The sequence below is a fragment of the Triticum aestivum genome, chromosome 7D (genome assembly GCF_018294505.1).
Source record: "Triticum aestivum cultivar Chinese Spring chromosome 7D, IWGSC CS RefSeq v2.1, whole genome shotgun sequence".
In the NCBI taxonomy this organism is placed as follows: domain Eukaryota; kingdom Viridiplantae; phylum Streptophyta; class Magnoliopsida; order Poales; family Poaceae; genus Triticum; species Triticum aestivum.
In genome coordinates, this window is record NC_057814.1 from 571,233,014 (window position 1) to 571,258,198 (window position 25,185).

At 43.8% G+C, this 25,185-nt stretch overlaps 2 pseudogenes; one reads left to right on the top strand and one right to left on the bottom strand.

The window, feature by feature from the left end:
- The first annotated feature begins 2,294 nt into the window (after window positions 1-2,294).
- On the top strand, window positions 2,295-3,286 carry LOC123169623 (uncharacterized; annotated as a pseudogene).
- A 1,835-nt stretch (window positions 3,287-5,121) lies between these two features.
- LOC123171307 (sodium/hydrogen exchanger 7-like) lies at window positions 5,122-13,951 on the bottom strand (annotated as a pseudogene).
- Window positions 13,952-25,185: the final 11,234 nt, after the last annotated feature.

Below are 25,185 nucleotides of genomic sequence, written 5' to 3' on the forward strand. Positions count from 1 at the left end.
AATGGTATTTTCGCTGTTTGAATAAACATAAAATAATTAAGACGCCGATATCCACCACACGTGTGGCATAATACGCATTCGCTCACACACCGTGTGTGGCATGAGTAGGGGGCAGCCCACACGGGCTGTGTGTGGGCGAATAGTAGAATTGCCCACACGTGTGGGCGCAGCTACTTCGTGCCACACACCCAACAAGTATTACTCATCCCCACCCCGCGCGTGTGGCACGAAGCAAATATGCCCACACGTCCTGGCGCAGCTACAAATAGGTACCCACGGGATGACGATTTAGTTGCCATCCGGGATGGCAAATATGGTTGTAAGAGCATGGCCACTCTCTCTGTTTTGGTTAACTATAGTTGCCATGTCTAATTTATGGTAGTTGCCGCGTGTAATCAAACCATAGTTGTCATGTGTGATTAACTATTTGCCACATATGGTCAAACAATAGTTACCATGTGTGTTTATCTAGTTGCCACGTGTGGTTAATCACAGTTGCCATGTATGTTTACCTGATTGCCATGTACACGCAACTGCAGTTGTCGTCTAGCAAACGAATCATAGTTTCCATGTGTGTTTACCTAGTTGCCATGTACGCCCAACTGCAGTTGCCATCTAACAATGTACGACTGTCGTGTGGGCGAAAAGCAGTTCGCCCACACGCGCGTGGATTAGGTGGTGGCTGTGTGGACAGAAACTAGTTCGCTCACACAACACAGTTGGCAACCGCGTGCTGTGGGGCATGTGGGCGACCTCTCCAACGCCCACACACCGGCCTTGTCCTACGTGGCATACGAAACTGCCTCGGTGTGTCAAAATTTGTGCAAACTTAACTGGACGGTGATCCAGGCGTGTGGGCGAGTTACAATGTTGCCACACGTGTGGGCGATTAGTGTTTTCGAATAATTAAGGGTATGTATGTTCAGGTGTGTGAAATGATCATAGGAGGGAAGGCCCGAACTTGGGGATTCTATCACAGGGGTGCATGGATCCATCCAATCCGGCCTCTCTCATTATCATATATCACCAGCTATCCTGCTCCTGCACCATAATATCTGCAACAAGAGAAAAGTAACATCATTCTTTTGTACATGATTTGAGAGAGCTCATGGCTTATGGAGCCACTTTGCTTGGTTGTTATGTCTAAACTTCCTACCTCCAACAATGTTGAGATCCTTGAGGGTGCCCAAACATGCATACCCACATTTCTGGCATGAACGTAGCAACAAATCTTTAGTAACCAAGAACTTCAAGATAATTACTGAATAATGTATCGGGTTACGGAATGCCAACGGTCATTGAGGTATTCTCAGGAGGATCTCCATAAACACTTTTTTTCCATTGGCAAATTTCAAACAAATGATTTGAACTCCTCTTTGAAATCAAGTATGAATTTGGATGGCTTCTTTCCTTCCCAGCATAGAGGTAGAGACACCCCTTTTCAACTCTTGCTAAGATCACCCTTAAGCTGCAAGAGACAAGACCTTATGAGCTCAATAATCCTACTCCCTTTGATCCATATCAACTGTCGCTGATTTAGTATAACTTTGTGCTAAATCAATGACAAATAATATGGATCGAAAGGAGTACCATATTAGAATATAAAAAATTTACTCCCTCTGATCCAAATTAATTGACACAATCTTAATACAACTTTAGCAAAGTTATACTAAGGCTGCGTCAATTAATTAAGTTATACTAAGGTTGTGTAAATTAATTTGGATTGGAGGGAGTATGGAAATTCACAGCAGTGACAAGTGCTTGATATGATTGTGCGGAAAAGTAGGTGAATAAGCTTCGGCTGCCCAATACTACTTCCATCGGTCTCACACCAAGTGACCGGCCATCAAAATATAGGCTTACCGAGCCAGGTGAGTAATAATTCCTGGAAAGACCATTCATTGGAATTATAAATGAGATCTGGTCACAGTTATCAGAAAAAATCAAATTAAAACAGTAGGAAGTTGAGAAGGCACAGGAAAAAAATAGTGACTTTTCTTTTGAGACAAAAAAAATATAGGAACTCGAATAAGCGTAGTATGCGCGACTGTTGTTGGGCCAGGCCCAACGAGGCGAAGGGGGGACACGAGTTTGCGCAAAAGGCGGGAAATAGAAATCGCGCGGGAAGCGCATCATCGACTGATCGCCGGGGTAAAAGTAAAAAAGCTAAACATGGAAATCCGACTACAGCTTGGGACGATGAGGCGAATCCGATTTCAGACGGAAGCGCGTCGTCTCCACACCATATAATCCCACCCCTCACCAATCCAATCCCTCCTCAAACACAGCTAGCTAGGAGACCATGGCCGTCACGAAAGCGAGGAAAGCAATCAAGAGATCAAGATCAACTTCCGCCACCGCCGACGCCGACGCCGGAGCCGGAGCCAGCAGCTCCATGTCCATGGCGCCTCCGCCCGGTCCCGGCGGGTTGAGCGAGCTCCAGCAGCCGCCGCCTTTGCCTCCCGGCGTCTACTTCAACCCGACGAACGCGGAGAGCATAGGGTTCCTCAACCGGTGGATCGCCGGCGACGACAAGATGCCCGACGCGCGGGGGTTCATCTTCCACGCCGACATGTACGACAACGACCCCTACGCGCTGCAGCGGCTGCACCCGCCGGCCAGCGCCCGCGCGGGCGAGCACACGTGGTGGTTCCTCGGCGAGAGCAAGTTCCAGAGCCCGTGCAGCGCGACCAAGAACAAGCGCGCCGACCGCAGCGTCCGGACCGGCGGGTTCTGGCAGGTGGAGCAGAGCAAGGAGGAGATTCCCGAGGGCGGGCGTAAGAACAGCTTCGGGTTCTACTGCGCCCCGAAGAAGCCCAAGACGCCGTGGCTGATGCAGGAGTTCACCAGCGACAGGGACAGGGGCGCCGGCAGGAGGGGCGTGCCCGCGCTCCACAAGCTCTACGTCACGCCGCGCGCCACCAAAGAGGGCCGGACGGAAGTCTACGGGGAGGACGGCGTGGCGGCGGGGAACAAGAACCCTGTCCCGGCAGACTATTTCGCCGCCGCCGCCGCGCTGATGCCGCCGGGGAGTGTCCGTGGTCTCCAGCAAGAGCACGTTGAGCCTCTACACGCGCCGGACCTGCCGCCTTCGCCCCCGCCCCTTCTTCACTACGGCGACGACGGCCAAAGCTTCATGAAGGGCATAATGTCGTCGGTGGGTCTTCTTCATTACGACGACAGCGAGATGCGGCAGGACTTCATGGGGGCAGCAACGCCAGCGAACGTTCTTGGTCAGTACCAGCAGCAGCATATGGGGCTTCCTCCACCGGTGCCTCCACCTGCGCCGCCGGGCCTCCATGATGAGGATGCGCCTGAGGATAATTTCAGCATGCCAATGGACCAATTCATGAAAATACTTGACGAGCCAGCGCCAGCGGAGACGGTCAGGGGGGAAGAACCGGCGTGGGACTCTTTGCCAGACATAGTTGATCATGATGAGTTCTTGAAATTCAACAAGGATGCTTAGATTGCAGCTCCACTTAGACTGAGAAATCCAAGTTACACTTAGACAGACGGATCGATTGATCTGCTAGCTAGAGACTATTCTTTGGTTGATTAATTTGGTTTGAGGGATTAATTTGTGAGGGCTTCTGACTATGCCAGTAGTAGTTCTCCATGTACTGTGAGTTTGTATTAGTTATCATGTGATGTGATGTTTTTTTGAGGGATTATCTTGTGATGTGATTGGTTCCAACTTTCAAGACTGTTTATATTTAACAATTGCAGGGAAAGAAACGTTGATTTAGTTTCAAATTCCTGCCCTAGTAATTTTACTTGATTCGATCATACGATTTGCATGACAGGCATGAATTTTGAACATAGTTAAGGCTATTTTTCTTCTTGACTTGTCACTCCTAGCCATTGGTACCCGTGAATAAGACACGAGATTATCCCCAAAAAAGAGGAATCCCCCTCCTCTCATGCTGAGGCAGTGACCAACCACGCTCTTGGTGATGCTTGAGCTGTGAAAGAAGCTTGTTCTTCGTTGGCCAGTAGAGGGGGACCGGGTGTGGCACCTAGCTACACCCACCATTAACAACAATTAATAACATGCACAACATCAAAAGAAACCTTGATGATAAGGCAATATCAAAATTGGCTTTCACATACAAAATCTCCTTGCCTCAAGAAAAAAAGAACGAAATCTCCGACTGTCCCTCACCACCCATCGCATCTCTCACCTACTTCTTCCAGGTTAGGCTACACGTGAGTCGACTGAGTTTTTAAAATTGGGCCAGTCGATCAATTTTGAACGTCGAATCCACATCCAACGGCACCCGTCCTTTCTTCTATCTCTAGCCTTTCTCCTTCTCCAGACCGCCGGTCGAACCGCGGCCGGCGGCGCTCCCGCGCAGCCTTGCCGCCCCGCCCTCCCCGGACCCGCTCCCCTCTGTCTAGCCGCCGCCCCGGCCATCCCTCTAGGCCCGCTCGCGTTTAGGTTTTTTCTCCGACGAAGTACACCACCGCCCCCACCTGAATCCTAAGATAGATAATGGGGTAGCCCTCCGGCGAGCACCTTTCTTCTCGTTCCTTCCCTCCGGCTCACTCCGGTCAACTCTCGAAAACCGACTGACCCCTATATCAAATTCAATTGACTGTCATTTAGCTAAACTGACTTTTTCCACCACATGTATTGTCACTGACATGCTGTAGACGACCCCATGGATTTTCTCCAACGACAACTTGATCTCATCATCCGGGAAAGGAGGCAGCAGAGTACATGGGGACTAACCAACGAGGAAATCATGGAGGGATCGACTTCATGATCTCAAGCATATCACGGCTCAAATGTGAGGTAAAAGTTTTGCCATGAGAAGATTACATATATCTATTACGGAGTAGAAGGTTCAACAGTCGATATATATCTGGCACACTAGTAGCTTGCTCCTAGCTTGAGTGCCTCGTGCCTTGGCATCTGACATGAATAATGTTTTTCTTTGTACTTTCAATTCTCAGCAGTAGTGTCATATCAGCTACCTATAGAACATATAAATGCTTGTGACCAATGTAGCAAAAATAAAATAAAATCATAGAGCGTGAGCGTGATTGAATGGTTGCAGCGGCACGCTGTCTCAAATAGTATTTCGGCAAATAAAGTCAATTCCATGACAATCACATTCAGTATCTCTTATCTGTAATTATGTTGCTCGTATGACACCCGGCGATGTCGAATGGCATGATGACGTACCTAACTTTGTACACTCTATCTATGGTTATCGACGATTTAGTTATAACAGCAAGTAATAAAGCCAAGTGTTTCTCAAGAAGAGAGGTCAATCTCATGATTGCTACATCAAGCACGCTACTACATTCACACAAGATCCCATCAGCTGCCTCGCGTTACGCCAGATGATGAGCCAGATGATGAATCACCCAAGGGCAGCTTGTTCGGAGAGTCGACGGTAATGATGACTTGTTCTTTTCCAGTAGATTCTTCCCTGCTGAGCTGCAAGGCTTCAGCAGAGAAGCTACCACCCAGCTGGTTCCTCTGGCCATTGGCCTCCGTGAACAGCCTCCCTACTTCGAAGATGATAACTCTAGCTTGGGCTTCCACCTGATAGCTGTCTGCTGCGTAGCAACTGTCCATACGGTTCATAGCTGTAGGTAAACAGGAAAGCATCAGTGTCAACATCAATCAATAGATATAACTAGAAAACGTACGAGTAGGCCTATAGATTTCCATTTTCAATGATTCACTTCTTGATGGATGATGTACAGCACCAGAAGACTCCAGACCAAGTAACTCCAGGTCCATGTTTGATGGCAGCAGCAGAGGACTCCTGGAGGTACGATGCTGTTTTGGTTCTCCGCCTTCAAAGTTCCTTCTAGTAAGATGCCGATGTAATTATGCTCGAGCATGATGTCTACACCCTTGGTGTACAAGTTCATAGTAGATCCTGTGCTGACGAGAAGCCGCGTCTCTTGCATTGTCATTCTCTCGAACACACGTGGGATCAAGAGCTTAGCAATGACTGCGGCACTTTCCTGAAAATTCCATGTATGTATGATAAAGGACTAGCGGGTTAGATTCTTTCACCATGTTCCCCCCTCAAAAAAAGATATAGATTGTTAGGCACAAGAAACATTGTCACATCCGAAGTAACCGATTTGGGTGAACAGAGGATGGAAGCCCAAGCAAGCTGTGATGCGTGCGTAGTTTCACACCAAAATGGGTAAACAAATTCTCGGCCACAAGAATATTACAGAAATACATAAATCATTTGAGACAAGGTGACACGACAAGGCATCTAGGGGCCATTTCCCTTTGATGTAACAATCAAGGGAAAGCAGATAAATCAAAGTACTATGTTGTAGTATATATCTCTAGTGTTTTTGTTTTTGGTTGGAGGGCAGAAACAGAAGAAATGCAACCTCGACATTTCTGTTTTTCTTGTGAACATGTGGAGGGGAAAGTTAGCTGGGTTCCTCTTTTTAGAAATTTTCAAAATTTTGAACTCTTTCGAATTTGAGATTGTGTAGAAAGAAGATACAATTCTACTCGAACTTGGTTAAAAAAGAAAAGAGGAAACGCCGCTCATCTGCAAGGTTCTGGTTCTTCGACTGGTAGCCAGCAGTTTTGCTACGTGGTGATATTAAGTAAAATCCAGAAAACATCTGCTTCTATGCCCTCGTAGAGTTCAGAAGAAAAAAAAACTAACTGCGCAGTTACAGTAGATGTAGAATAATCACTGAATTTAATAAGCACACAAGCAAACAGTAAAATTAAAGCACACCTGCCACAGAAAAGCCTCAACAGAAGGATCTGACCGACGCAATTGATCTATCTTTTCCGCTTCAATGAAGAAACAGCGCACGAGAGAATCTGTAATCATGTCACAGAGACAAGACATTCCTGTTAGCACCTCGTATAGACCCAAAGTGCTTCCATGTGAGAAAATTGGGTGCAGAGAATGCCTGCTGCTTAGCCTCTGACTTCTCCACTGTCGAAAAAAGGGGGCAACTTAGGGGGCGGTGAAATGGCTACCGAGAGCACATGCTATCAGGGTGAACAGTAAATTCGTCAAAAATGTTGAAGGTATATGCTCCAACGAAATACAGTACTGTTTAGAGCAGTCTTAAGCAGAAACATACCTTTACTGCTCTGATCGAAACAATCCATATACCAGTTGCTCTTGAGCCTTCCATATAAAGGGCTGCGCCATGCCCTTTTACTTTTTCTTTTGTATTGCTTAACAAAGGAGCACGCACAGCAGCAGGCAGTATGCTGACTAATGGATGAGTGCCTAAAAGATCGCTAACTCTTGGCATTTTCACTAATTGTGGATTCCTCTTAAGCTTCTTCAGATCTGTCTGACAAGTGATTAACTTACATGAATTGTGAACTGAAACCACTTTGGCAATTAATTTTCGAAGCAAAAGGCAAGTCAAACACTCCACTACCTGCCAAGCATCATCCAGATGTGCCATTTCTTTTTCTTCCAGTAACCCAGTCTTCCGTAGGTTTTGAACATTCTCACTCAAGTGTGTCAATACAGCATATGTTACTTGTCGAGTCTTTAGCACACAAAGAAGCTGAAAATGTGGAAACACCTTCAGAATCTAGGCAACAATGAACTCTCAGATTCACCAATGGGAAACTGCCTTGTTTATTCATATAGTGAAGTTTTTCACCACTACTGCAGAATTGTTGTATGACAATGAAATGAAGTATTCCAAAGTTCTATAAAACTAGGGCATGTCTCGAATGTAGAGAGTTCTGCAACAATTTCACATGAATTTTGCAGGAAACAAAATCTGGAAAACAAAACTAACAAAATCAATTCCAAACTCCGAAGCTAACCATTTACATCCACTCACCCTAGCGATGCCATACAAGCACATGGAAATTCTCTACAGATCAAAAATTAGAGTCCCAGTTCAGTTGAGATGGTGCTTTCTCGAGTTTTGCAAAAGATAACTGGTTGTTGAGTGAACTGTCGAGCTATTGTGCTGGAGGCTGAAGGCTCCATAATAGTTAAGTCTACAGATAAATGCACATTGTAAGCACAAACCTGAGGGAATGTACAGCGAACTTCTTCCAAGAACTTCCTAGCTTCCTCTCCCCCAGCATTACTTTCATCAATAACAATTTTTGCAATCTCACTATCACCTGATGAAATAAGTATACGGAATATTGGTAAGTAACTAGGATCATATGTGCAAGTTGAACTCCACATATCTTAAAAAATAGGGTCAGAGGAGAAAATAGAATTTGAGGACGATGACTTTAGATAGGCTTTACATAGTTCAACCTTAATAAGCTAAATGGTTTGAGCCACGCGTCCATCTGCACCATACCACTTTCGACGTATCTTAAAAAATAGGGTCTGTAGCTGATTGATTCTACAGAAAGATAGACTGGCTCCGACAAATAACAAAATACTACTTTCTGTTCTGCTTATGGACTATAACGACGAACAACTACGCATAACATCTGGCATATGCACCACGTATTGTGACCAATATTCATGTACTGCCTCCGATCCATGGATTGAGTACTAAGATCTGGAATTGGTAGCACAAAGAAATGGTAAATAACAAGCACATAAAAGCATTCTAAAAGTTTTCCAAGATTTTACCAAGAAAATCTTATAGTTGTCTCCTTGCAATTCTATGAGCACGAAGAAATGCAGCACAGATGTAACATCCTGACTCCAATCTTTGTACTGTGAAGTATGTGATAAAACTTTGTGGTAACATGCTTGCAGAAAGGAACCTATAGTAACTTGGGAAATGGACACTGGACTGCAAACTGTTCCAATCACATAATGGTCGGCTAGAAACAAGATCCATAGCTTCATCAACTGATCGCATCAAAATATTTGCTGTAGCTTGAGTTATCTGTCCCTGGTCAAGCATTGCCCAGTAACTGGCTTGCACACCTGAAAGCAATATTTACAAAAGGAAAAAAAATTCTTTGTTAACTGATCGCATTTAGTATGAAACTAAACATCTCCATAAAATAAGGAGACAAGATAGAATTATGGACGAAATATCAAGCCAACTATTTAGGGGCAAAAACACAAAAGCAAACAAACTGGGGGTGGGGGGGGGGGGGTGCCTACCATTCAAAAGACGCACTCGACCATCCTTTAAATTCATGGTATGTACGTGATCATGATTGTCATCATGTGGATGTGCATGTTCATCTTCCAAGTTACTCAAGCCTGTGATATATTTCTTAACTGTAACCCAGTCAGCAGGACCAAGCTCCTCATCATCTTTGAGATCACCAAAAGCTTCTAATGTCTTGTTTAGAATTTCATGTCTAGTATAATTCAACATGCGAAGCTGCAGCAGTAATCAGAATACATTTTTTATGCCGAACCTGAACAGAACATTACTATACTACATATATATATTCATCAATCACATGTGAAACCATGAAGTACTGATATTTCTGGAAGCAACAAGGTATCAGTCACACAAAACCTACCCCACGGAGTTGCTGGATGAAGAGGTTTAAGGAAAAAATAGTAAGCAAGGCTGAGAACACCTTTGGGACTTACAAATAGGTTCAACTGAAAGAGAAATTAATCATTTTTATGCCATGGTTATATAAGATGCTAATCCACCAACCCTGAACTCATAGGCACAGAAATAAAATATGTGTAACAATCACACCATATAATCTTCCTATTTACTGATTAATCTAGGGGAAATGACAGAGGAGTTAGAGTTCAAAAGATTTCATATTATCACACAGAAAAGCAAATTCTTTAACTCCAAGGTTAAAAAAAAACACAGATGAAGCTCGTAATTTGTAAAGCTAACCTTTGTTACTGACAGGTTGTCCATACCAAGTGCGTGCAACAAAATTTGTGTGGTAGAACCATTCAATATCAGTGTCAGAAACACAATGCCACCAGTGAAGAACACAAACTGCAAAATGATGGATAAAATAAGACTTCCTCAAATTAAATTTTCTGATTTTGTATTTTTTCAGGAAAAATTAACCTACCATTGTTCCGACTTCTGGTTTCAGAAAAGGTTGAGCTGTATCACTAGCACGCTGGTAAAAAGTAACCCAGTAACACCTTGAATTATTATCATAGACTAATTTTTTGAAGAACAAAAGTAGACTAATATAGTGATAATAAGAGACAAATGAGATGGTCAAGTGGTACATGAATATAACTTACTTTAACAGACAGTGCTAATGATAGGGAAACAGCACCTCGCAGCCCAGACCAAATAATAATTATGGCTTCTTTGAAGTCCAAACCATACCCAAAGTAGCGCAACAAAAGATACAGAGCACCAACAACTGCAGCCCGTGCCATTTGTACATAGAAATAGAGCAGAAGAAGAAACCCCCATGAAGTGCCTGAAAGAGCAAGAGATAAACGGAATTTATACACCACATGAGTAGGTTTAAGGGGGGGGGGGGGGGGGGGGGGGCAGGATAGGCCCCAACCTAGGGAATAGGAGCAGCAGTTAAGACATGTATACATATTTCTGGTTCAACAGCATGAAGATGGATTAGAACAAAAAGTATAGTACACAGAAGTTGTTTCAAGCACTTGCAAATATGATCAAACTGCAATTCTACTGACTAACATGATTCATTTTTTTCAAGGTCAAGAAAAGAAAAATGCAATGACAGCAAACACCAATTGTGCTACCCGCAAAAAAAAACACCATTGTGCTGCCCCAAAGATGGGTGGTTAAAACAACATATCTCAGCAGAACTATTGGCTAACTGAGATGCCAAGTGTTTATCCACATAATCAGTTGGCTGCAGTTTGCGGCATTCATAATTGAGCTGATGATCCCCAGAAATATCGATAAGCATGACAAAGAAGTGTGTTATAAGAGGATTTAGCTCAATAACTATGTCAACAACTCGTTACCATGATGTATAAATAAAGCACTCACTGAACCAACACAGGCATGAAATGATGCTGCATGATGCAAACTACGAAAAACATGCTTTTATAATAAACCAAAGAAAGGTTCAGTTGGCAATGAACAAGGAGAATTTAAAATGAAGTAGACATGCTTGTTTTGCAGTTTTGCATGAAACCAAACAGTAGACAAAGATAAGTGAAGATATTACCGTGCCTCTCAAAATGGACATTATGTCTTAGCACACCATCTGCAATAATAACTCCACTGAGGGTAATACACACATGTAAGAAACATCATAATGGTGTCAATATAAAGTACTATCAAACTAAATAAATGCAAGCATAATCTGGTTTGGGCGTTTAGCTATGAAAAATAGAAGATCTGAAAAAAAAAATGAAAGTTGGACAAATATTGATACCTCAGTATGAAAATAAGTGTGTTCGCAATGTAAGCAACTATTTCCCTGAATACAACAGAACAGCAGTAAGATACAAATAGGCAATCTCAGAAAATATGAGTACATAAATTGTGAGTGTGTCATAGTGTCTGCTCAGGGTGTCATGAGTGCGCAAGAGAAAGCGTACTTACATAAGATGACCTGTTCGTACACAAGGCCCAAGGGATGCTCTACAAGACCGTACCCAATACCCATTGCACTAGGGAAGGGCTTACCCTGAAGGATCCAGCGTTTAAGCCGACTAAGGATGGTGACATCTATGAGACCAACCCGGAGAGAATCAAGCCCTGACGAAAAGACGCATATATAGGAGGACAACTCAATTCAAACTCAAGCAACACAACCCTGTTCTTTTGAGGAGCCAAGCATGGAGATCGCCATTCGCCGAGGATAGACCCCATCTACTACACCTCCTTTGTTAAAATCCTCAAGATAATAGAGAAAAGTGGGACACTAGAGTATTGTCAAGTGTTATATAGTGCTGTGTATAGGCCTGTGTAGTTTCTCCATTATATAGGGGTTCATTTGCATATGTACCTTGTACTTCTCTGGCCTGTTTGGCCCATAGCTATACAAGGGTTCAGTTCGTAACAAGTATTACCCATACAGGAGCCTGAACCTTGGGTAAATCTGTGTCAACTCAGTCATCTATGGGGTATCGACATGCGTTGCTCGACACCCAAAGCGTATGCATATTACGATCACATGATCGAGAGCTCAGGGATGGAATATGACAAAACATTCCTACCACGTGCACATACTAGTTTGGTAGTATAGTAAAAATTTGGTGTAATCATTACTCTCACTTTGTTGCCAGTTACAAACTCTAAAATTCTACTAAGGCTACTTCAGGAATCAGGACAATGATGACAATGATGATACAGGGTCATTTAGAAGACAAAAATATTAAATCGGGTGTGTTTGTGTTTTTGCGAGGGGAAAGATAGAAGTGGACAAGTAACTATGGGGGTGTTCTGATCTCCTCCCGCTCCACACTTCACAATTTCCTGGAACAGATAAGAGCCGAACGAAATAACCTCCAGAAGCTGGCTTCGCGAAGCTGTGGTCGATCCTAGTGGAAAAATCCGGAGCAAGGAGGGCCCAGCTCCACCGATTGGAAAAGCTAGAGTTCACCCTATTTACAACATCCTGCCACCGCTAAAGAAAACGGTTCGCTGAGTACGCTCGAAAATTAGAACCTATTGCTACAGGATCGATCTCCCTCGCCTCGCTGTGCACCTGTCGGCCCTAATTGGGCTGCTTCCAGCCGGCCCAGTCTGAACCGTACAAGGCCACAGCCCTCCTAGCCGGGCCGCAGCGCTTGAGAAGCTGCAGATGCAGCAGAACGCATCTCAGATCGCTGATTGGAGTTAGAAGCCACGAAAACAAGTTGGATATGTGAAGTTTCGTGAAGCTAGCGGAGATCAGAACAATCCCTATATACTGGGCATGAACAAACTTGGCAACTGGTATCCTAATGCAAGGACATAAATTTATCAAAATCTCCTGAAAGTATAGGTTGTCCTGACAGAAAAAAAGCATGACCAGGATTATGGAACTGACGGAATACATGAGGAACAGTGAACAAGTTAGCCTATGTGACCAGGAATACCATGATCACTGTTGAGAATCTTGATCTTGCTGATAATATAAAAATAATATGAAAGGACATATGTTGCTAGAACAATACCAGAAATCATGCAAACTTCGGCGATTGTCGCCCTTAAAAGTAGTTTTTGCAAAAGCTGCATAGAACCTGCCAGGCATGGCAAAGTTAACACTGGAAGAACGAGATTAAAGGATATGCCAATCAGATGTGAAGACAAGTTTTACTAACATTCCCAAAGCTGTGACGGTCAAAATACCAGAGTACTTCAGTGCATCTTGCACCTAGAAATGAATAAAATGGATGTATCTATAACTAAAATAAGTCTAGATACAACCATTCCTAGGACAAGTATTTCCGGACGGAGGGAGTAGTATTTACTGCCTTGGCAAGAAATAGTAATCATAACTGAATAAAGATCAATCAGCTTTTAATTAAACCACTCAGATTTCAGCGTAGATAGGCAGACTTGGAAAGATAGCTTTATCTGGTGTGCTTCCATCGAGAAGGCGCTCTCAAACAAAAGGGCCGGAAGGAAAGCAGCCAGGAGAAGATCAGGATTTATGTTAGCCCCTGCAATTTTTGAAGCACAATCAGCAAACGATCAATTCAGAAGTTGAATAAACTAATTCTCAAGTACTGTGTTGTTCCAGTCTTCAAAATAATACGTCCATGGTGAACTCACTCACAGATACGCATGCCAGCTCCAAGTTTGCCTAGACCGTCTTTTGTCCCGTACTCTGGATGTTGAACAGTATTTACAAACTGTCAGACTGAGTCCGTCGTGCGGCAAAGGAATGGAACCACAGATTACTCTCTCTTTCTAAGGAGAATCAGATACTTATTACTCCCATTTGCCTTTCTGGGGGGTGGGGGATAAACAGACCTAGTGACCCTAGGGCGACACCGAGGACAAGGAGGGCGATGGTGTAGGGGACGCGCGTGCCGCGGAAGAGGTGGCGGCAGGCGGCACCCAGCACAAGGGACACACCGGCGAAGAGAACGGCATCATCGGGCTCAGCGGCGGTCGCCATCAGAAGGGAGGAAACAGACTCGAGATACTGTCGGTACTGCTTCCTGAAGAAGTGGTATATTCCTGGGAGCACAACTGCTCTGTGTCACGGCAAATTGGACATAAGATAAAATGAACTCTTTAAATGTGTAGGTGTGAGGTTAATTTAGAAATACTGGATTGACAGCAATTCAAGTACAAATTCGCCTCCAAAAAACACATGTGACAATGCTGCCAACTTTCTGAGCAATCGGCATCACATAATATTTAGAATACATAAAAGGCAAATATTTACAGAAGTTCATGAAAAAAATCATCCTTACACAACCCAAACTCTGCATAATTCAATATGTAGACGGCTGAAGAAAGCTAGGACTGTTATATAGTTTCTCGGGATTTGACCATCTATTTTCAAGTAGTAGTCCGAGAAATAGAAAGAGTGTCGCAATTCCGCATAACAAATTGGACAACTAGCTAGGTCACATCGATATACACAAAATAACAAAAATATCCCAAGTCAACAATGATATGCACTGAAGGGCTACTCAAATATGTCCCAGTTAAGACTTCCTCAGAGATTCCAAACTTAGAAGCATGTCATAAATTTCAAATTATAGCATTTCGTAATGGCAGCATATCTCGTGAATCCGAGCTTATTGTGTATCCATGTATCCCTGTGATCTCAGCCATTAACACTAAATCATGCGCCTCCCGTGCAGCAACAGGAACATTTACAATTAGCCGCCCGCTTTTGGACCTAACAACCATTTATTTTGCAGCAAACCCCCCAAAAGTCTGTCCTCCACGATCCTCAACCGAGGTCCCCAAGTCGTTTTGTGCTGCCCCAAATCCTCTGATCCTCTACTGCTAAATCCCGCACGCCGTCGCTCCAAAACCTAAATCCCAACCCAAGCCCTCGTGCGATAGCAACCTTGGGCTGGACGGCTCCCATGAAGTCCGTTTGCGACGGCAACCAAGAAGGGACGACAACGGCGACCAGCGACAACAACGGAGATCCGGCGGCCGTCTCAACGACGAAGCCATGGCGAATTGATGGTTCCGTGACGGTGACGACTCGTCTCAAATGCGGCGCCAACACCCCCGGATAGCCTCCTACAACCACGACAGTCCCGATGTTGTAGCATGACGTCTGTAGGAAGCTGTTTCTTGACTGTAGCAGATGTATTAGTGCGATGCTTAATGGCATGTCATGCTTAATTGCTTTGCTTATAGCCTGTAGCCTGTAGAGATGTAGGCATGCCGAAGATGTACTAGTGCAGTGCTTGTATCCTATATGAAGTCAGTTTGCTTATATCCTGAAGCTGTAGGCTGGAGTAACAGATTGTACTAGTGCAATTCTTGCTCACATAGTCATATTAGTGAAATTCCTGTCAGTTTGCTTGGCATTTGATGATTTGAAGAAAAAAGCCTTCGCTGCTACTGTGAAAAAATTCGGTGACTAGTTCAGTTATGCATTGAAAAAAATAGGTGACTTCATGTGGTCAAAACATGTAGTGATCAGCAACCTTTTTTGACTTAAAGGAAGTGGTCTGCAACATCATTGCCCGGTTTTGAGATCAATGCCATAAGCAAAAAATCAGTTTGAAAGGTTCCCATGAAGTGACTAGATCCATTATGTGTTGAAACTTTCTGAGTTATTGTGGTTGAAGCAAATACTGTTCAGTAAAGCTTCTGAACTACAAGAAGTGGCTTGTGATGTGTTTGTTCAGTTTTGAGATCAAACATATAAGCGACGCGACACTATGAAAAGTTTATTGAACATTTGCCCTAGGTCTTGGTTGATCAAATATATTGACAAAATTGCATTGTTTGTCCTTCTACGATGCTAGTCTGAGGAAAAATATTGGTGCAACAGCAAGCATGGTCAACATTTGAAATCCTGAACTTCAGCTTCATATTTAACCATCTAACAGATATGAAGGGGCAATAAAATTGCATGTACTGCCACTATACAGCCTCTCAAGTTACATAGAAACCAGAAATGTCATCATGCTTCCATACTTGGTAGAAAAAGATTAAGTGGATACATATGTTCAATATTCTATAACAATTTGACAAGCATCATAACTTGTCGAAATCAACTAAACTTTAATTGGATATAACACAAATTCTGATCCATTATATGACTTCAGTATATCAAATTGCAAATAATATAACATAGATTAAATCATTATTTGCTTGGACAATTTTGCATATCAGGAAGCACCATTTGGTTGCACATCTTCCGCAATCAAGCTCCTTTTCCCTTGAATAGTTTTGCTTGGACAATTGCGACTATCATGAAACACCATTTGCTTGCATGTCTTGCACAAGCGTGCAACCTTTAACTTCGCTTCTTTGTCCTTCCTTTTCCTATCACCCTCCTTGATCTCCTTTCCACTCTTTATTCTTTTGCATCTCCCCACGGTACGAACATCAGTTGGTGGATGTATATGAACTTCTGTAGGAATATTACAACCAATAAAAGCCTCATATTCCTCTTGCCTAGTGTTCTGTGTGGCTGCAGGGACCATTTGGTCTAAAGGCGCCTCAATGCTCAACACACTTGATGTTAAGAAGTCCATGCCTTCATTTGAGTGCTTTGCCTTTTGAATCAGCTCTTCCATCTTATCACGTACAGTCGAAATCTTCTTTCTCGTGGCTGCATCTAGTGAATCTGTGGGCTTTTCTTCTAGTAGGTTCCCCTGTTCATCATAAACATTCTCCCTGAAAGCAAAAAAGATATTGTTAGTCCTATGATTTTGAAATTACAATAAGAAATTGATTGACGTGCATTTTTTTACCTCTTGCACCGTTTCTGCCATCTTTTCATAATGTAGTAGTTGGGAAGCTCGTTTTGGTTCTCAATCCTCAACACTTGGATAATATGTCGACATGGAATACCGATTGACTCAAATAACTTGCACGGACAATTTGCTATCATGGTTGTAGTGTCATAGGAGACCTCCCTAACCTTATCAGATCGACCTCTCAGGGTCACCATTTTTAACCCCACACCTTGTGCAATACCCTGAACACAACAATGATCTCTAGCAGCAATAACTTGTAGCTGAAATTTCTCGAATACCTCATATGTGAATACCTCACTACCTTGTTTCTCCATTGTCCATGGCGTTAATAGTTGTGGGGTGGTATGCATGCTTCTATTGTCTGCCATTAATTCTTCCTCACGTTGGCATTCTAAAGCTGTGTCGAACCTAAGCCAGAACTCAACAAAAGCAAGCCTACGATGAATGAAACGGTTGAAAAAAGAATTTGCACTTTCTGACCTTGAAGTGGTTCGGAGCAAGCCCGCAAGAGATATATCCATAAAGTAGGCTGGTATCCATGTATCTCTAATGGTAAACCTCTTAGCTAACCACTCGTTATCCTCCAACCCAAAATCTGTAATGATGGAATTCCATTGTTTTCAAACTCACTTGCAGTTTCTGAACCCCAAACACATGAGTTCAACCTCGGCCAAAATTCAGAATCTTCTCTAATCAAAGGTCCAACTTTTTCATGCACCTTTTCCATTATATGCCACATGCATAACCTATGCATAGTGGCTGGAAGAACTTTGTCAATACTATTCTTGATGCTAGCAGCTTCATCAGTTATGATGAGTCTAGGTGCTACCCCTCCCATTGCTTTTAGGAAGGTCTGAAATAACCAAATGTATGACTCATCCTTCTCATTTGATAAGAATCCAGCACCAAAAAGGACACTTTGTAAGTGATGATTAACCCTTGTACATGGTGTAAATATCATGTTGTACTGATTAGTGGTGTATGTAGAATCGAAGGATATCACATCACCAAAGTGACTATAGTTCTTCCTACTTGTGGCATCCGCCCAGAACACACGCACCAGGTTCCCCTCATCATTCACCTCAAAATCATAGAAAAATGCTGAATTCACTTCCTGCTTTCTAGCTAATTGGGCCACAAACATTTGAGCATCTGCGTCTCTGATTTTATACCTGAGTCCGCGATAGTAATTTTGCAAGTCCCTCTTTGTGCACCCAGCATTCGGAATTCCACCCTCGCTAACTTGCAGGAGCCTGTATGCCTGGGAGGTTCCAATGCTTGCCTTATGACATGTGTATAAAGTATTCTTTGCCCTCTCACTAACTCTACGATTGGATCTGATCAAATGACGCTTATCAGGTGATACAAGACCATGAACATGATGCTCAATCCATGAGTCTATCTTGTAGGTGTTCTCCCCACAAAGTCTAACAAATATATGGGCATCACAACCGCATCGCGTGTCTGTCTGCTTACGTCTTTTCCTCAAGGGGTCATTAATCTCCTTAATATCTTTTGACTTGAATCCTTCTCTATTACACATGAAACGCTTAGTCCGGACCACCTTATTCTCAATCTTTTTCTGCTGTCCAATACGAACGCCAAAACCTGATTGATGTGCATATGCCTTGTAGAACTTCTCCACGGCCTCGAGTCCTTCAAATGTCATACCCACTTTAGGCTTCAAATGCTCATCACATTCAGGTGTAAAAGAAGAAGACTGCAATGTCAAGAATAAACGGAAATAAGTAACTTCATGCGTTCAGTATTTTTTGGCAAATGCATGCATAGTTTCAGTTGTTAGTGCAAACTGAACTTACAAAGAGAGGTATGGCTGTGTTCTTTTTGGGCGTACTAAATCCCCCGGGCTCATATGCATTTGAATGTTATTGATTGGATCCATACTTCTGCACATGTAACTACACAATTAGCCTTTCAAAATACACTATGTATACACAAGGACTGAATTTGTCGGTTGTTTTACCTCAAAGTTTTGATGCCCGCGTGTCTCTGATTGCAAGGGGTACTTGCTACTTGTCCGTCTCTAGTCGCCGCTGCAGCAGAATATTTCAGTTATACATGAGATGGATCAGATCGGGGAAGTACAAGCATGGGGCACTTGTTGGTGCTTGTCTGGTTCATGTTAAGTGTTAACATGGGAGTAGAGGAGCACGTAAAGGATTGGGATGCTACCTGCATGGGGGCGGCCGGGTGGGTGCCGGCGCACGTCAGGATCAAGTCGATCGAGATCAGAGGTACGTGCAGTTCGGCGGCGGCGGCGGCGCACGACACATACAGAAGTTGGGGTGTTGTTGCAAAATTAAGTTGCTGCTTTTAGTCGGAGGGCGGGCGTGTAAGTGTAAAATTACCACAAACTCTGATAATTCGTACGATTAAGATCGTGGGGGTGAAAAGAAAAGGGATACACGGACACACAAATAGCTCGGATTCACGAGATATGTTGCCTTTCGTAATTACCTAACAAGATGCATTTCAAAACATTGGTGTATAAATAATCTGATATGCTTGTTTCTTGTACATGGATGGATCTAATCTGATATGCCACTGCTTCAAGTATGATCGTGGGCTCTCCGTGGAAGTGCTAGGGTTACCGTAGTCGGCGTGATCACTCTGAGCGGCAGAGAGCATGAAACATAAAGGCGAGTCGAGCAGATCGGCTAAGGATCCAGCCGAAGAACTACTTGGTTGGCCACATCTGCATGAAGAAGGTGTCGAGGAGTTCATATGGGAAGATGAGATCACAGACCTGTCGAGAAGCCAAGTGGATGGCAATTGCTAAGATACATACTACGTGAGGGTTTAGCCCTAGGACGCTGTTCGCGGATATGAGATCGGCGTGGAATCCGACAAAGTGATCTGGAGATGTGTTGAAGACAATTTATTCAGTCCAGTTTGATGCCTAGGCAATTGGAACAAGGCAATGGTCATGGGACCATGGTTCTTCAGAAATAAGGTGTTCCTTATGGAAGAATATGATGGCTTTATTAACCCTAGAATGGTGGTTCTGGATAAGACGGCGGTCTAGGCACATGTGCCCAAATTGCCAGAAAGCTTCCGGAGTGAGCCAATCATCAGAGGTATGTGTAACCCATGGGAGAAATCTTGGAAGTCCATATCAAATTACCGGCAGGATTTGTTGGTGAGTTTGTGCGCATCAAATTACACACAAGTGGGACCAGGTCAGACAGCAGAAACAGTAGGCTATGGGCTATGTTTCACTGTTTGGTGTACGAGGTCTAACAATTAGTGAAACGAGTCTGCTAATATCCTGACGCGTATTGACCGTGGCTCATATCCCTGGGAATTCTTATTCGATGCTCACTGCGTCAAAATGTCGCTGCTTCGCACAGGAAGCGTCAGATGGGCCGGCCCATTTTAAGCTATTATACATTCTACCAATCCCAGTATTGGGAACGTTAAGGTTTCCTGTCCGGTTTTACTGGTTTTGGGAACCTTCTAGAAGGTTCAGGTCCTTTTTTATTTTATGTTTTTTTGGGTTTTCCCTTTAATTAAAAGAATGTCCAGAATTTTAAAAATTGTTCAAATATTTCAAAACTTGTTCGCGTTTCAAAAAATGTTCGTGTCTTAAATTGCAAAACAAAATGTTCAGATATTTTTTTAAATGTTTGCATTAAAAAAATGTCCACGTTTTAATAAAACGCTCAGATTTTTTCAAACAATGTTCCCTTTTCTCAAAAAAGTTAGCACTTTTCAAAAAATGTCTTTGTTTATTAAAAAAAGTTCTCTTTAAAAAAATTAGCATTTTCATAAAGTGCTCATGTTTTTTCAAAAAATGTACACTTTTTAACGTTCTTTATAAATAATTTACTTTCCCCTTTATTTTCGAAAACCGACTCAAAATTGCTATGATTTTTTGCTTCTATTTGACGCTAGTTTCCATGCATATCCCTACCCAATTGGACGATGAAGATAGGAGGTGTACCTACATGGGAGACCAACCTCAACTTTCCCTTTTCTAGTTGATTACAAAATGAGTTAATGTTTCTAAAAAAAATTAATAAGCAATCACTAACATAAGAAAATATACACTATATAGGTGTCTTTACAGAATTATGCATATCTTTTATGGTTTGATGAAATTATAAATATCTAATTCTACTTTCATTATTTTTTACGTAAATAATCATACTGATCTACATATCAATCTACATCAATGGACATATCAAGCCAAATAACACCCACGTCGGCTAATATATCGTCGATATCTTTGAGGACGATATTTCTGCGAGGATATGCTAACCAATACCAATATGTCGGCCATATCGGCCTATATTTAGAAGCATTGTGGCACGATTGAGTGTTATGGTTATGGCAGCACTGTAACTGAGGTCCTCGTCTCAAAGAACATATTCATATCCTTTGGATTGCACCGCACATGGCTTCCGCTCAGGTGTTGACAGGAGTGGCAAGTTCATTGCATTCATCCAAAGAACCCACCAGGAGAGAATAAGGGATGCAGAGACAGAAAAACTATGCCAATAGTTGAGAAGGAGCGGTCCAGGGAAGGGAGGATGCTGATGAGGAGATGAAGAAGGATGCACAAGAATAAAGGTGCTTCTTCTGAAGAGAGTTGCTACAAAGAAAAAGGCTGTTGGTGGATATGTAGATCACTATGATTATTTATGTAAAAAAAGATGTCATAGGGTTTCCAAGTTGCCTGTATACCCAACTCACAGCCACAGAATCTCACGACAATGTGAGTATTCCAAGTGTCTTCGGATGGATGAGTATTTTTTTCCTTTCCTATTCTATTGGTTCTGCACTGAGTTGATTCAAAGCAGTATGCTATGCCCCGTTGTGCCATCCGTCCCAGCTATGACATATAGTCGTCTGAACAATTTTCAAGTAAACCCGGAAGAAGAACATTCGACTGCAAACAAACAGGATTCCGTCGTTGAATCAGGAATCATTGGTATACTAAACAATTCGAAGGTGGACACAACAAATTATGTGTATGTGCTCATGTACGTGGCAGACTGGATAGCACTGTCATAATCCATCAATATAAACACAGAGAACAAATCCTTGATTAACCGACCAAAAATTGTGGAATGGGCAGTGGGCAACTTACCTCAAATCGGGCTAGCCGCTGCAGCACACCTCCGGCCGCCGGGCAAGGTTGCTGCCGAGTGCGGATTGGGCGGCGGGCACCGGCTGTCAGGGGCGGGGTGGCCGAGGTGGCGCCGGCAGGGCGGCTCCTGGGCGTCTGGAGGCCAGGCAGCCGCACAGTGGCACACAGGCGCAGTGCGGCTGTCCGTGCGTTGTTTGTTGGGCTAGGGATGGGTCAGGACGAGTAAGGCCACTAGTTTTGTTGGGCTTCCCTTTTCTCCTCCGGCCCGTCTCTAGTTTCCCATGGTATACAGGCAACTTGGAAACCCTATAACATCTTTTGCAAGTAGAAAAATGAGGCAGTTAATCATTGTGTTCAGTTGTTCAAAAATTTCAGATGCAGATGGTATTACTTATGAATTCACATAAATTAACCTGACCACCCTACAAGTGCATGCCATGGTGTAAAGTTTCATCGGACATGTGGCTATTCATTCTGAAAAATATCCTTCAGTTGTCCCTCACACCTTGAACTTGCCAATCAAATTCCACAAAAGTTTATAAGTGCAACCACAAAAATGGAGTAGCAACTGTTAAGATTGACTAGAAAAAACATAACAAAAGGATAAAGAATGATAGATTTTCGGAGAGAAGAAGAGTTTTCCATACTGCCGAGAGATCTCTCGAACTCCTTCCCCTGACCCTAGACGGCTAGAGCAAACTCTCTTCTCCAGACTTTATTGGTGAGGCCGTGGATTTGCCTACCCTCTGCCTGTTGCTCTGGCGGTTGGTGGTGGGGAGGGCCATCCTGGTGTCTCCGCTCCGGTTAGTAGTTTAGGTTAGATTTTTTTCTCGCAAGTGCGGCGCTCGGGTGGATCGCAACGCTTCTTCTTTGAGTATGTCTTTCGGGCTTTGATCCTCATCGAGTTAGTTTGTGTGGACGTAGTCGACAGAGCTCCGGCATAGATTTCCGCGGTCCCCTTCGGGCGGTTAGGTTAGGATTTCTCGTGACGTAGATTTGGTGTCAGGTGCTTCAGATCTATGCAAGTGTTTAATGTGACGACTACGGCTCCAGGACGCTAGTCCTTAGGGGCACATGCATGAAGACTTCCCGACTGTTATCGACAGGGTTGTTGAAATATATTGCCCACCTTCATCCTTCAGTTCGGACTTTTAGATGAGTTGACTGGAGCTGGAGCATGAATTCAATATGGCATTCAAGCCAAGAGGTCTTGAGTTCAAGACCCTACCAACGCAGTATTAAATAAAACGATTATGCAGCCTACATCGGTCCCACGTCTACGGACTAAAATAGCCTCCAAGACTTTTGGATGAGTTGGCTGGAGTATGAATTCAATAAAGGTCAGTCTTTAGGGGCACAATGCATGAAGACTTTCTGGTTGTCATCGACAAGGTCAAGCCAGCTCTAACACATGGATTGTAAGGATCGCGAGGACTCTTTCCCTGCATCAATCCCACTGCACATCCCAAACATAAGCATGACAATCTTTTTTTTGCGGGGGAAACATGAACAACTATGACCGTGTGCAGCTTTAGGTGCATCAATCAGTCAATTGCAAATCAACGGCATGTATTGGCTTTTGTTACCAAAAGGTGGCGTAATCAATTTTGTATAGCACTGTAATTGGATTGCACGGTATAAATATTTCAATTCCATCCTAACTCAACCAACGTAGGTAACGGCTTTCGGGTGAAAAACTGTGAAACAAACACGTCCTTGGTGTTATGACTTCACATTGAGCTTCATGTAATCCAGATTATGGCGTGGCTCTCCTGATAGATGTTCTGTTCTGCAGTAGAACATATCTCAGACCTCAAAAAAGATTACAGGCACAATTTATATATATAATTTTGCTCACAGTGAGCCATACCCAGATACCCTGCCAAGATTTGGGACCAATGCAATTCCCGAATTTAAGAGCAACGTAACTTAGAGATTCAGTAACATGTGAGTGGCATACAAGTAGCACTAGGAAAACACTATAGCTTGCCGGGTTACAAAAACAAAAACTTAAGACGAAATAGATTGCCCAGGACTATGAATAGATGGATATAGTCATATAGAGATAGATAGATGTTGTTCAGTAGATCAAGCTTCTTCGTCGCTGTAGATGACGTCGTAGTGGTGGTCGGGGAGGTTGGCCCTTGGGTCGTCGTCGTTGAAGACGTCGACCTGGACGTAGGCGTAGCCGTCGCGCTTGAAGTCGGCGAGGACCCTCTCGTCGTGGTCGCGCTGAGCCTTGATGGCGTCCATGGCCTCGCGGCACTCCTCGGGGAGGTGGGGCAGGGGAGGGCGAGGCTTCTTGTCCCACTCGAGCAGCCACTTGATGTAGCCGTTCCGATGGTCCATCTTCACCATTCTCTGCTCCTTGAGAATCCAAACCCGTCAACCAGATACAGGTCGAGCCTCAACCAATCAGGGTCTGCGGCACCACCAGCAGGCGCCGCCTCGTTCTCCATCGGGATCGAAGCCCCCTCCGTCGAGATCGATCGATTCCGAGGGTGGATAGTATTGGCCGGGTGCTCCGGGGTGCCGTGTCGTACATATAGTCGTCCCAAGGCTGGCCCTGTTCGAAACGGACTCCTTAGCAGACGGCCCATGGGCTTCTTTTTCTTTTTTATCAGGAACACCTTGCATTCCAAAAGTTACGAGGGACCGACCAAATCAACGGTCACAGCACGGGATACATCGACCGGGAGGTCACTATGCCAGATATGTTGGCCTACAGACTCATCATTCGACCCAACTCCTGCCAACACATGTGCTGGGGTATTACAAGTTCTAGGACAGTACAGGATTTTGTACTCGATGAAGCCTAGCTGAAGCTGAAATTTTGCTTCCCGGAACAGCACACCAAGAGGTCCACGATCTTGGGTAGTAGAGTTGACCGCTTGCTGCAAGTTGATGCAATCCGTCTCAAAAAGAACACGGCCATGCCAAAAGATACAGCTATATTGATAGCTCTAAGCAGTGCTTCAGACTCCGCGTGTAACGCACAGGAAAGATTTTTGAGCTTACCCGCCGCTGCCATGACTACCTCTCCTGAACTATCGCGTGCAATGATCCCCCAGCCTCCAGAGTTCTCGTCAGGCCTGTACGGCGCATCAACATTTATCTTTATGAACTCTGGTGGAGGAGCGGCCCACTTTGGTGTTTGGACAACAGGATTCTTTTCCTCCTTACGACCAAGATAAGTAGTCCATTCAGTAGTTTGGAAACCAACTCGAGCTTGGAACTCCTCGGCTGAGAGCCTTTTCTTTTGGTGATTTGCAGCATTTCTCTCCGACCACCAGGACCATAATAGGCAGATTGTCCGTAGTTTGGTAGCTTGGG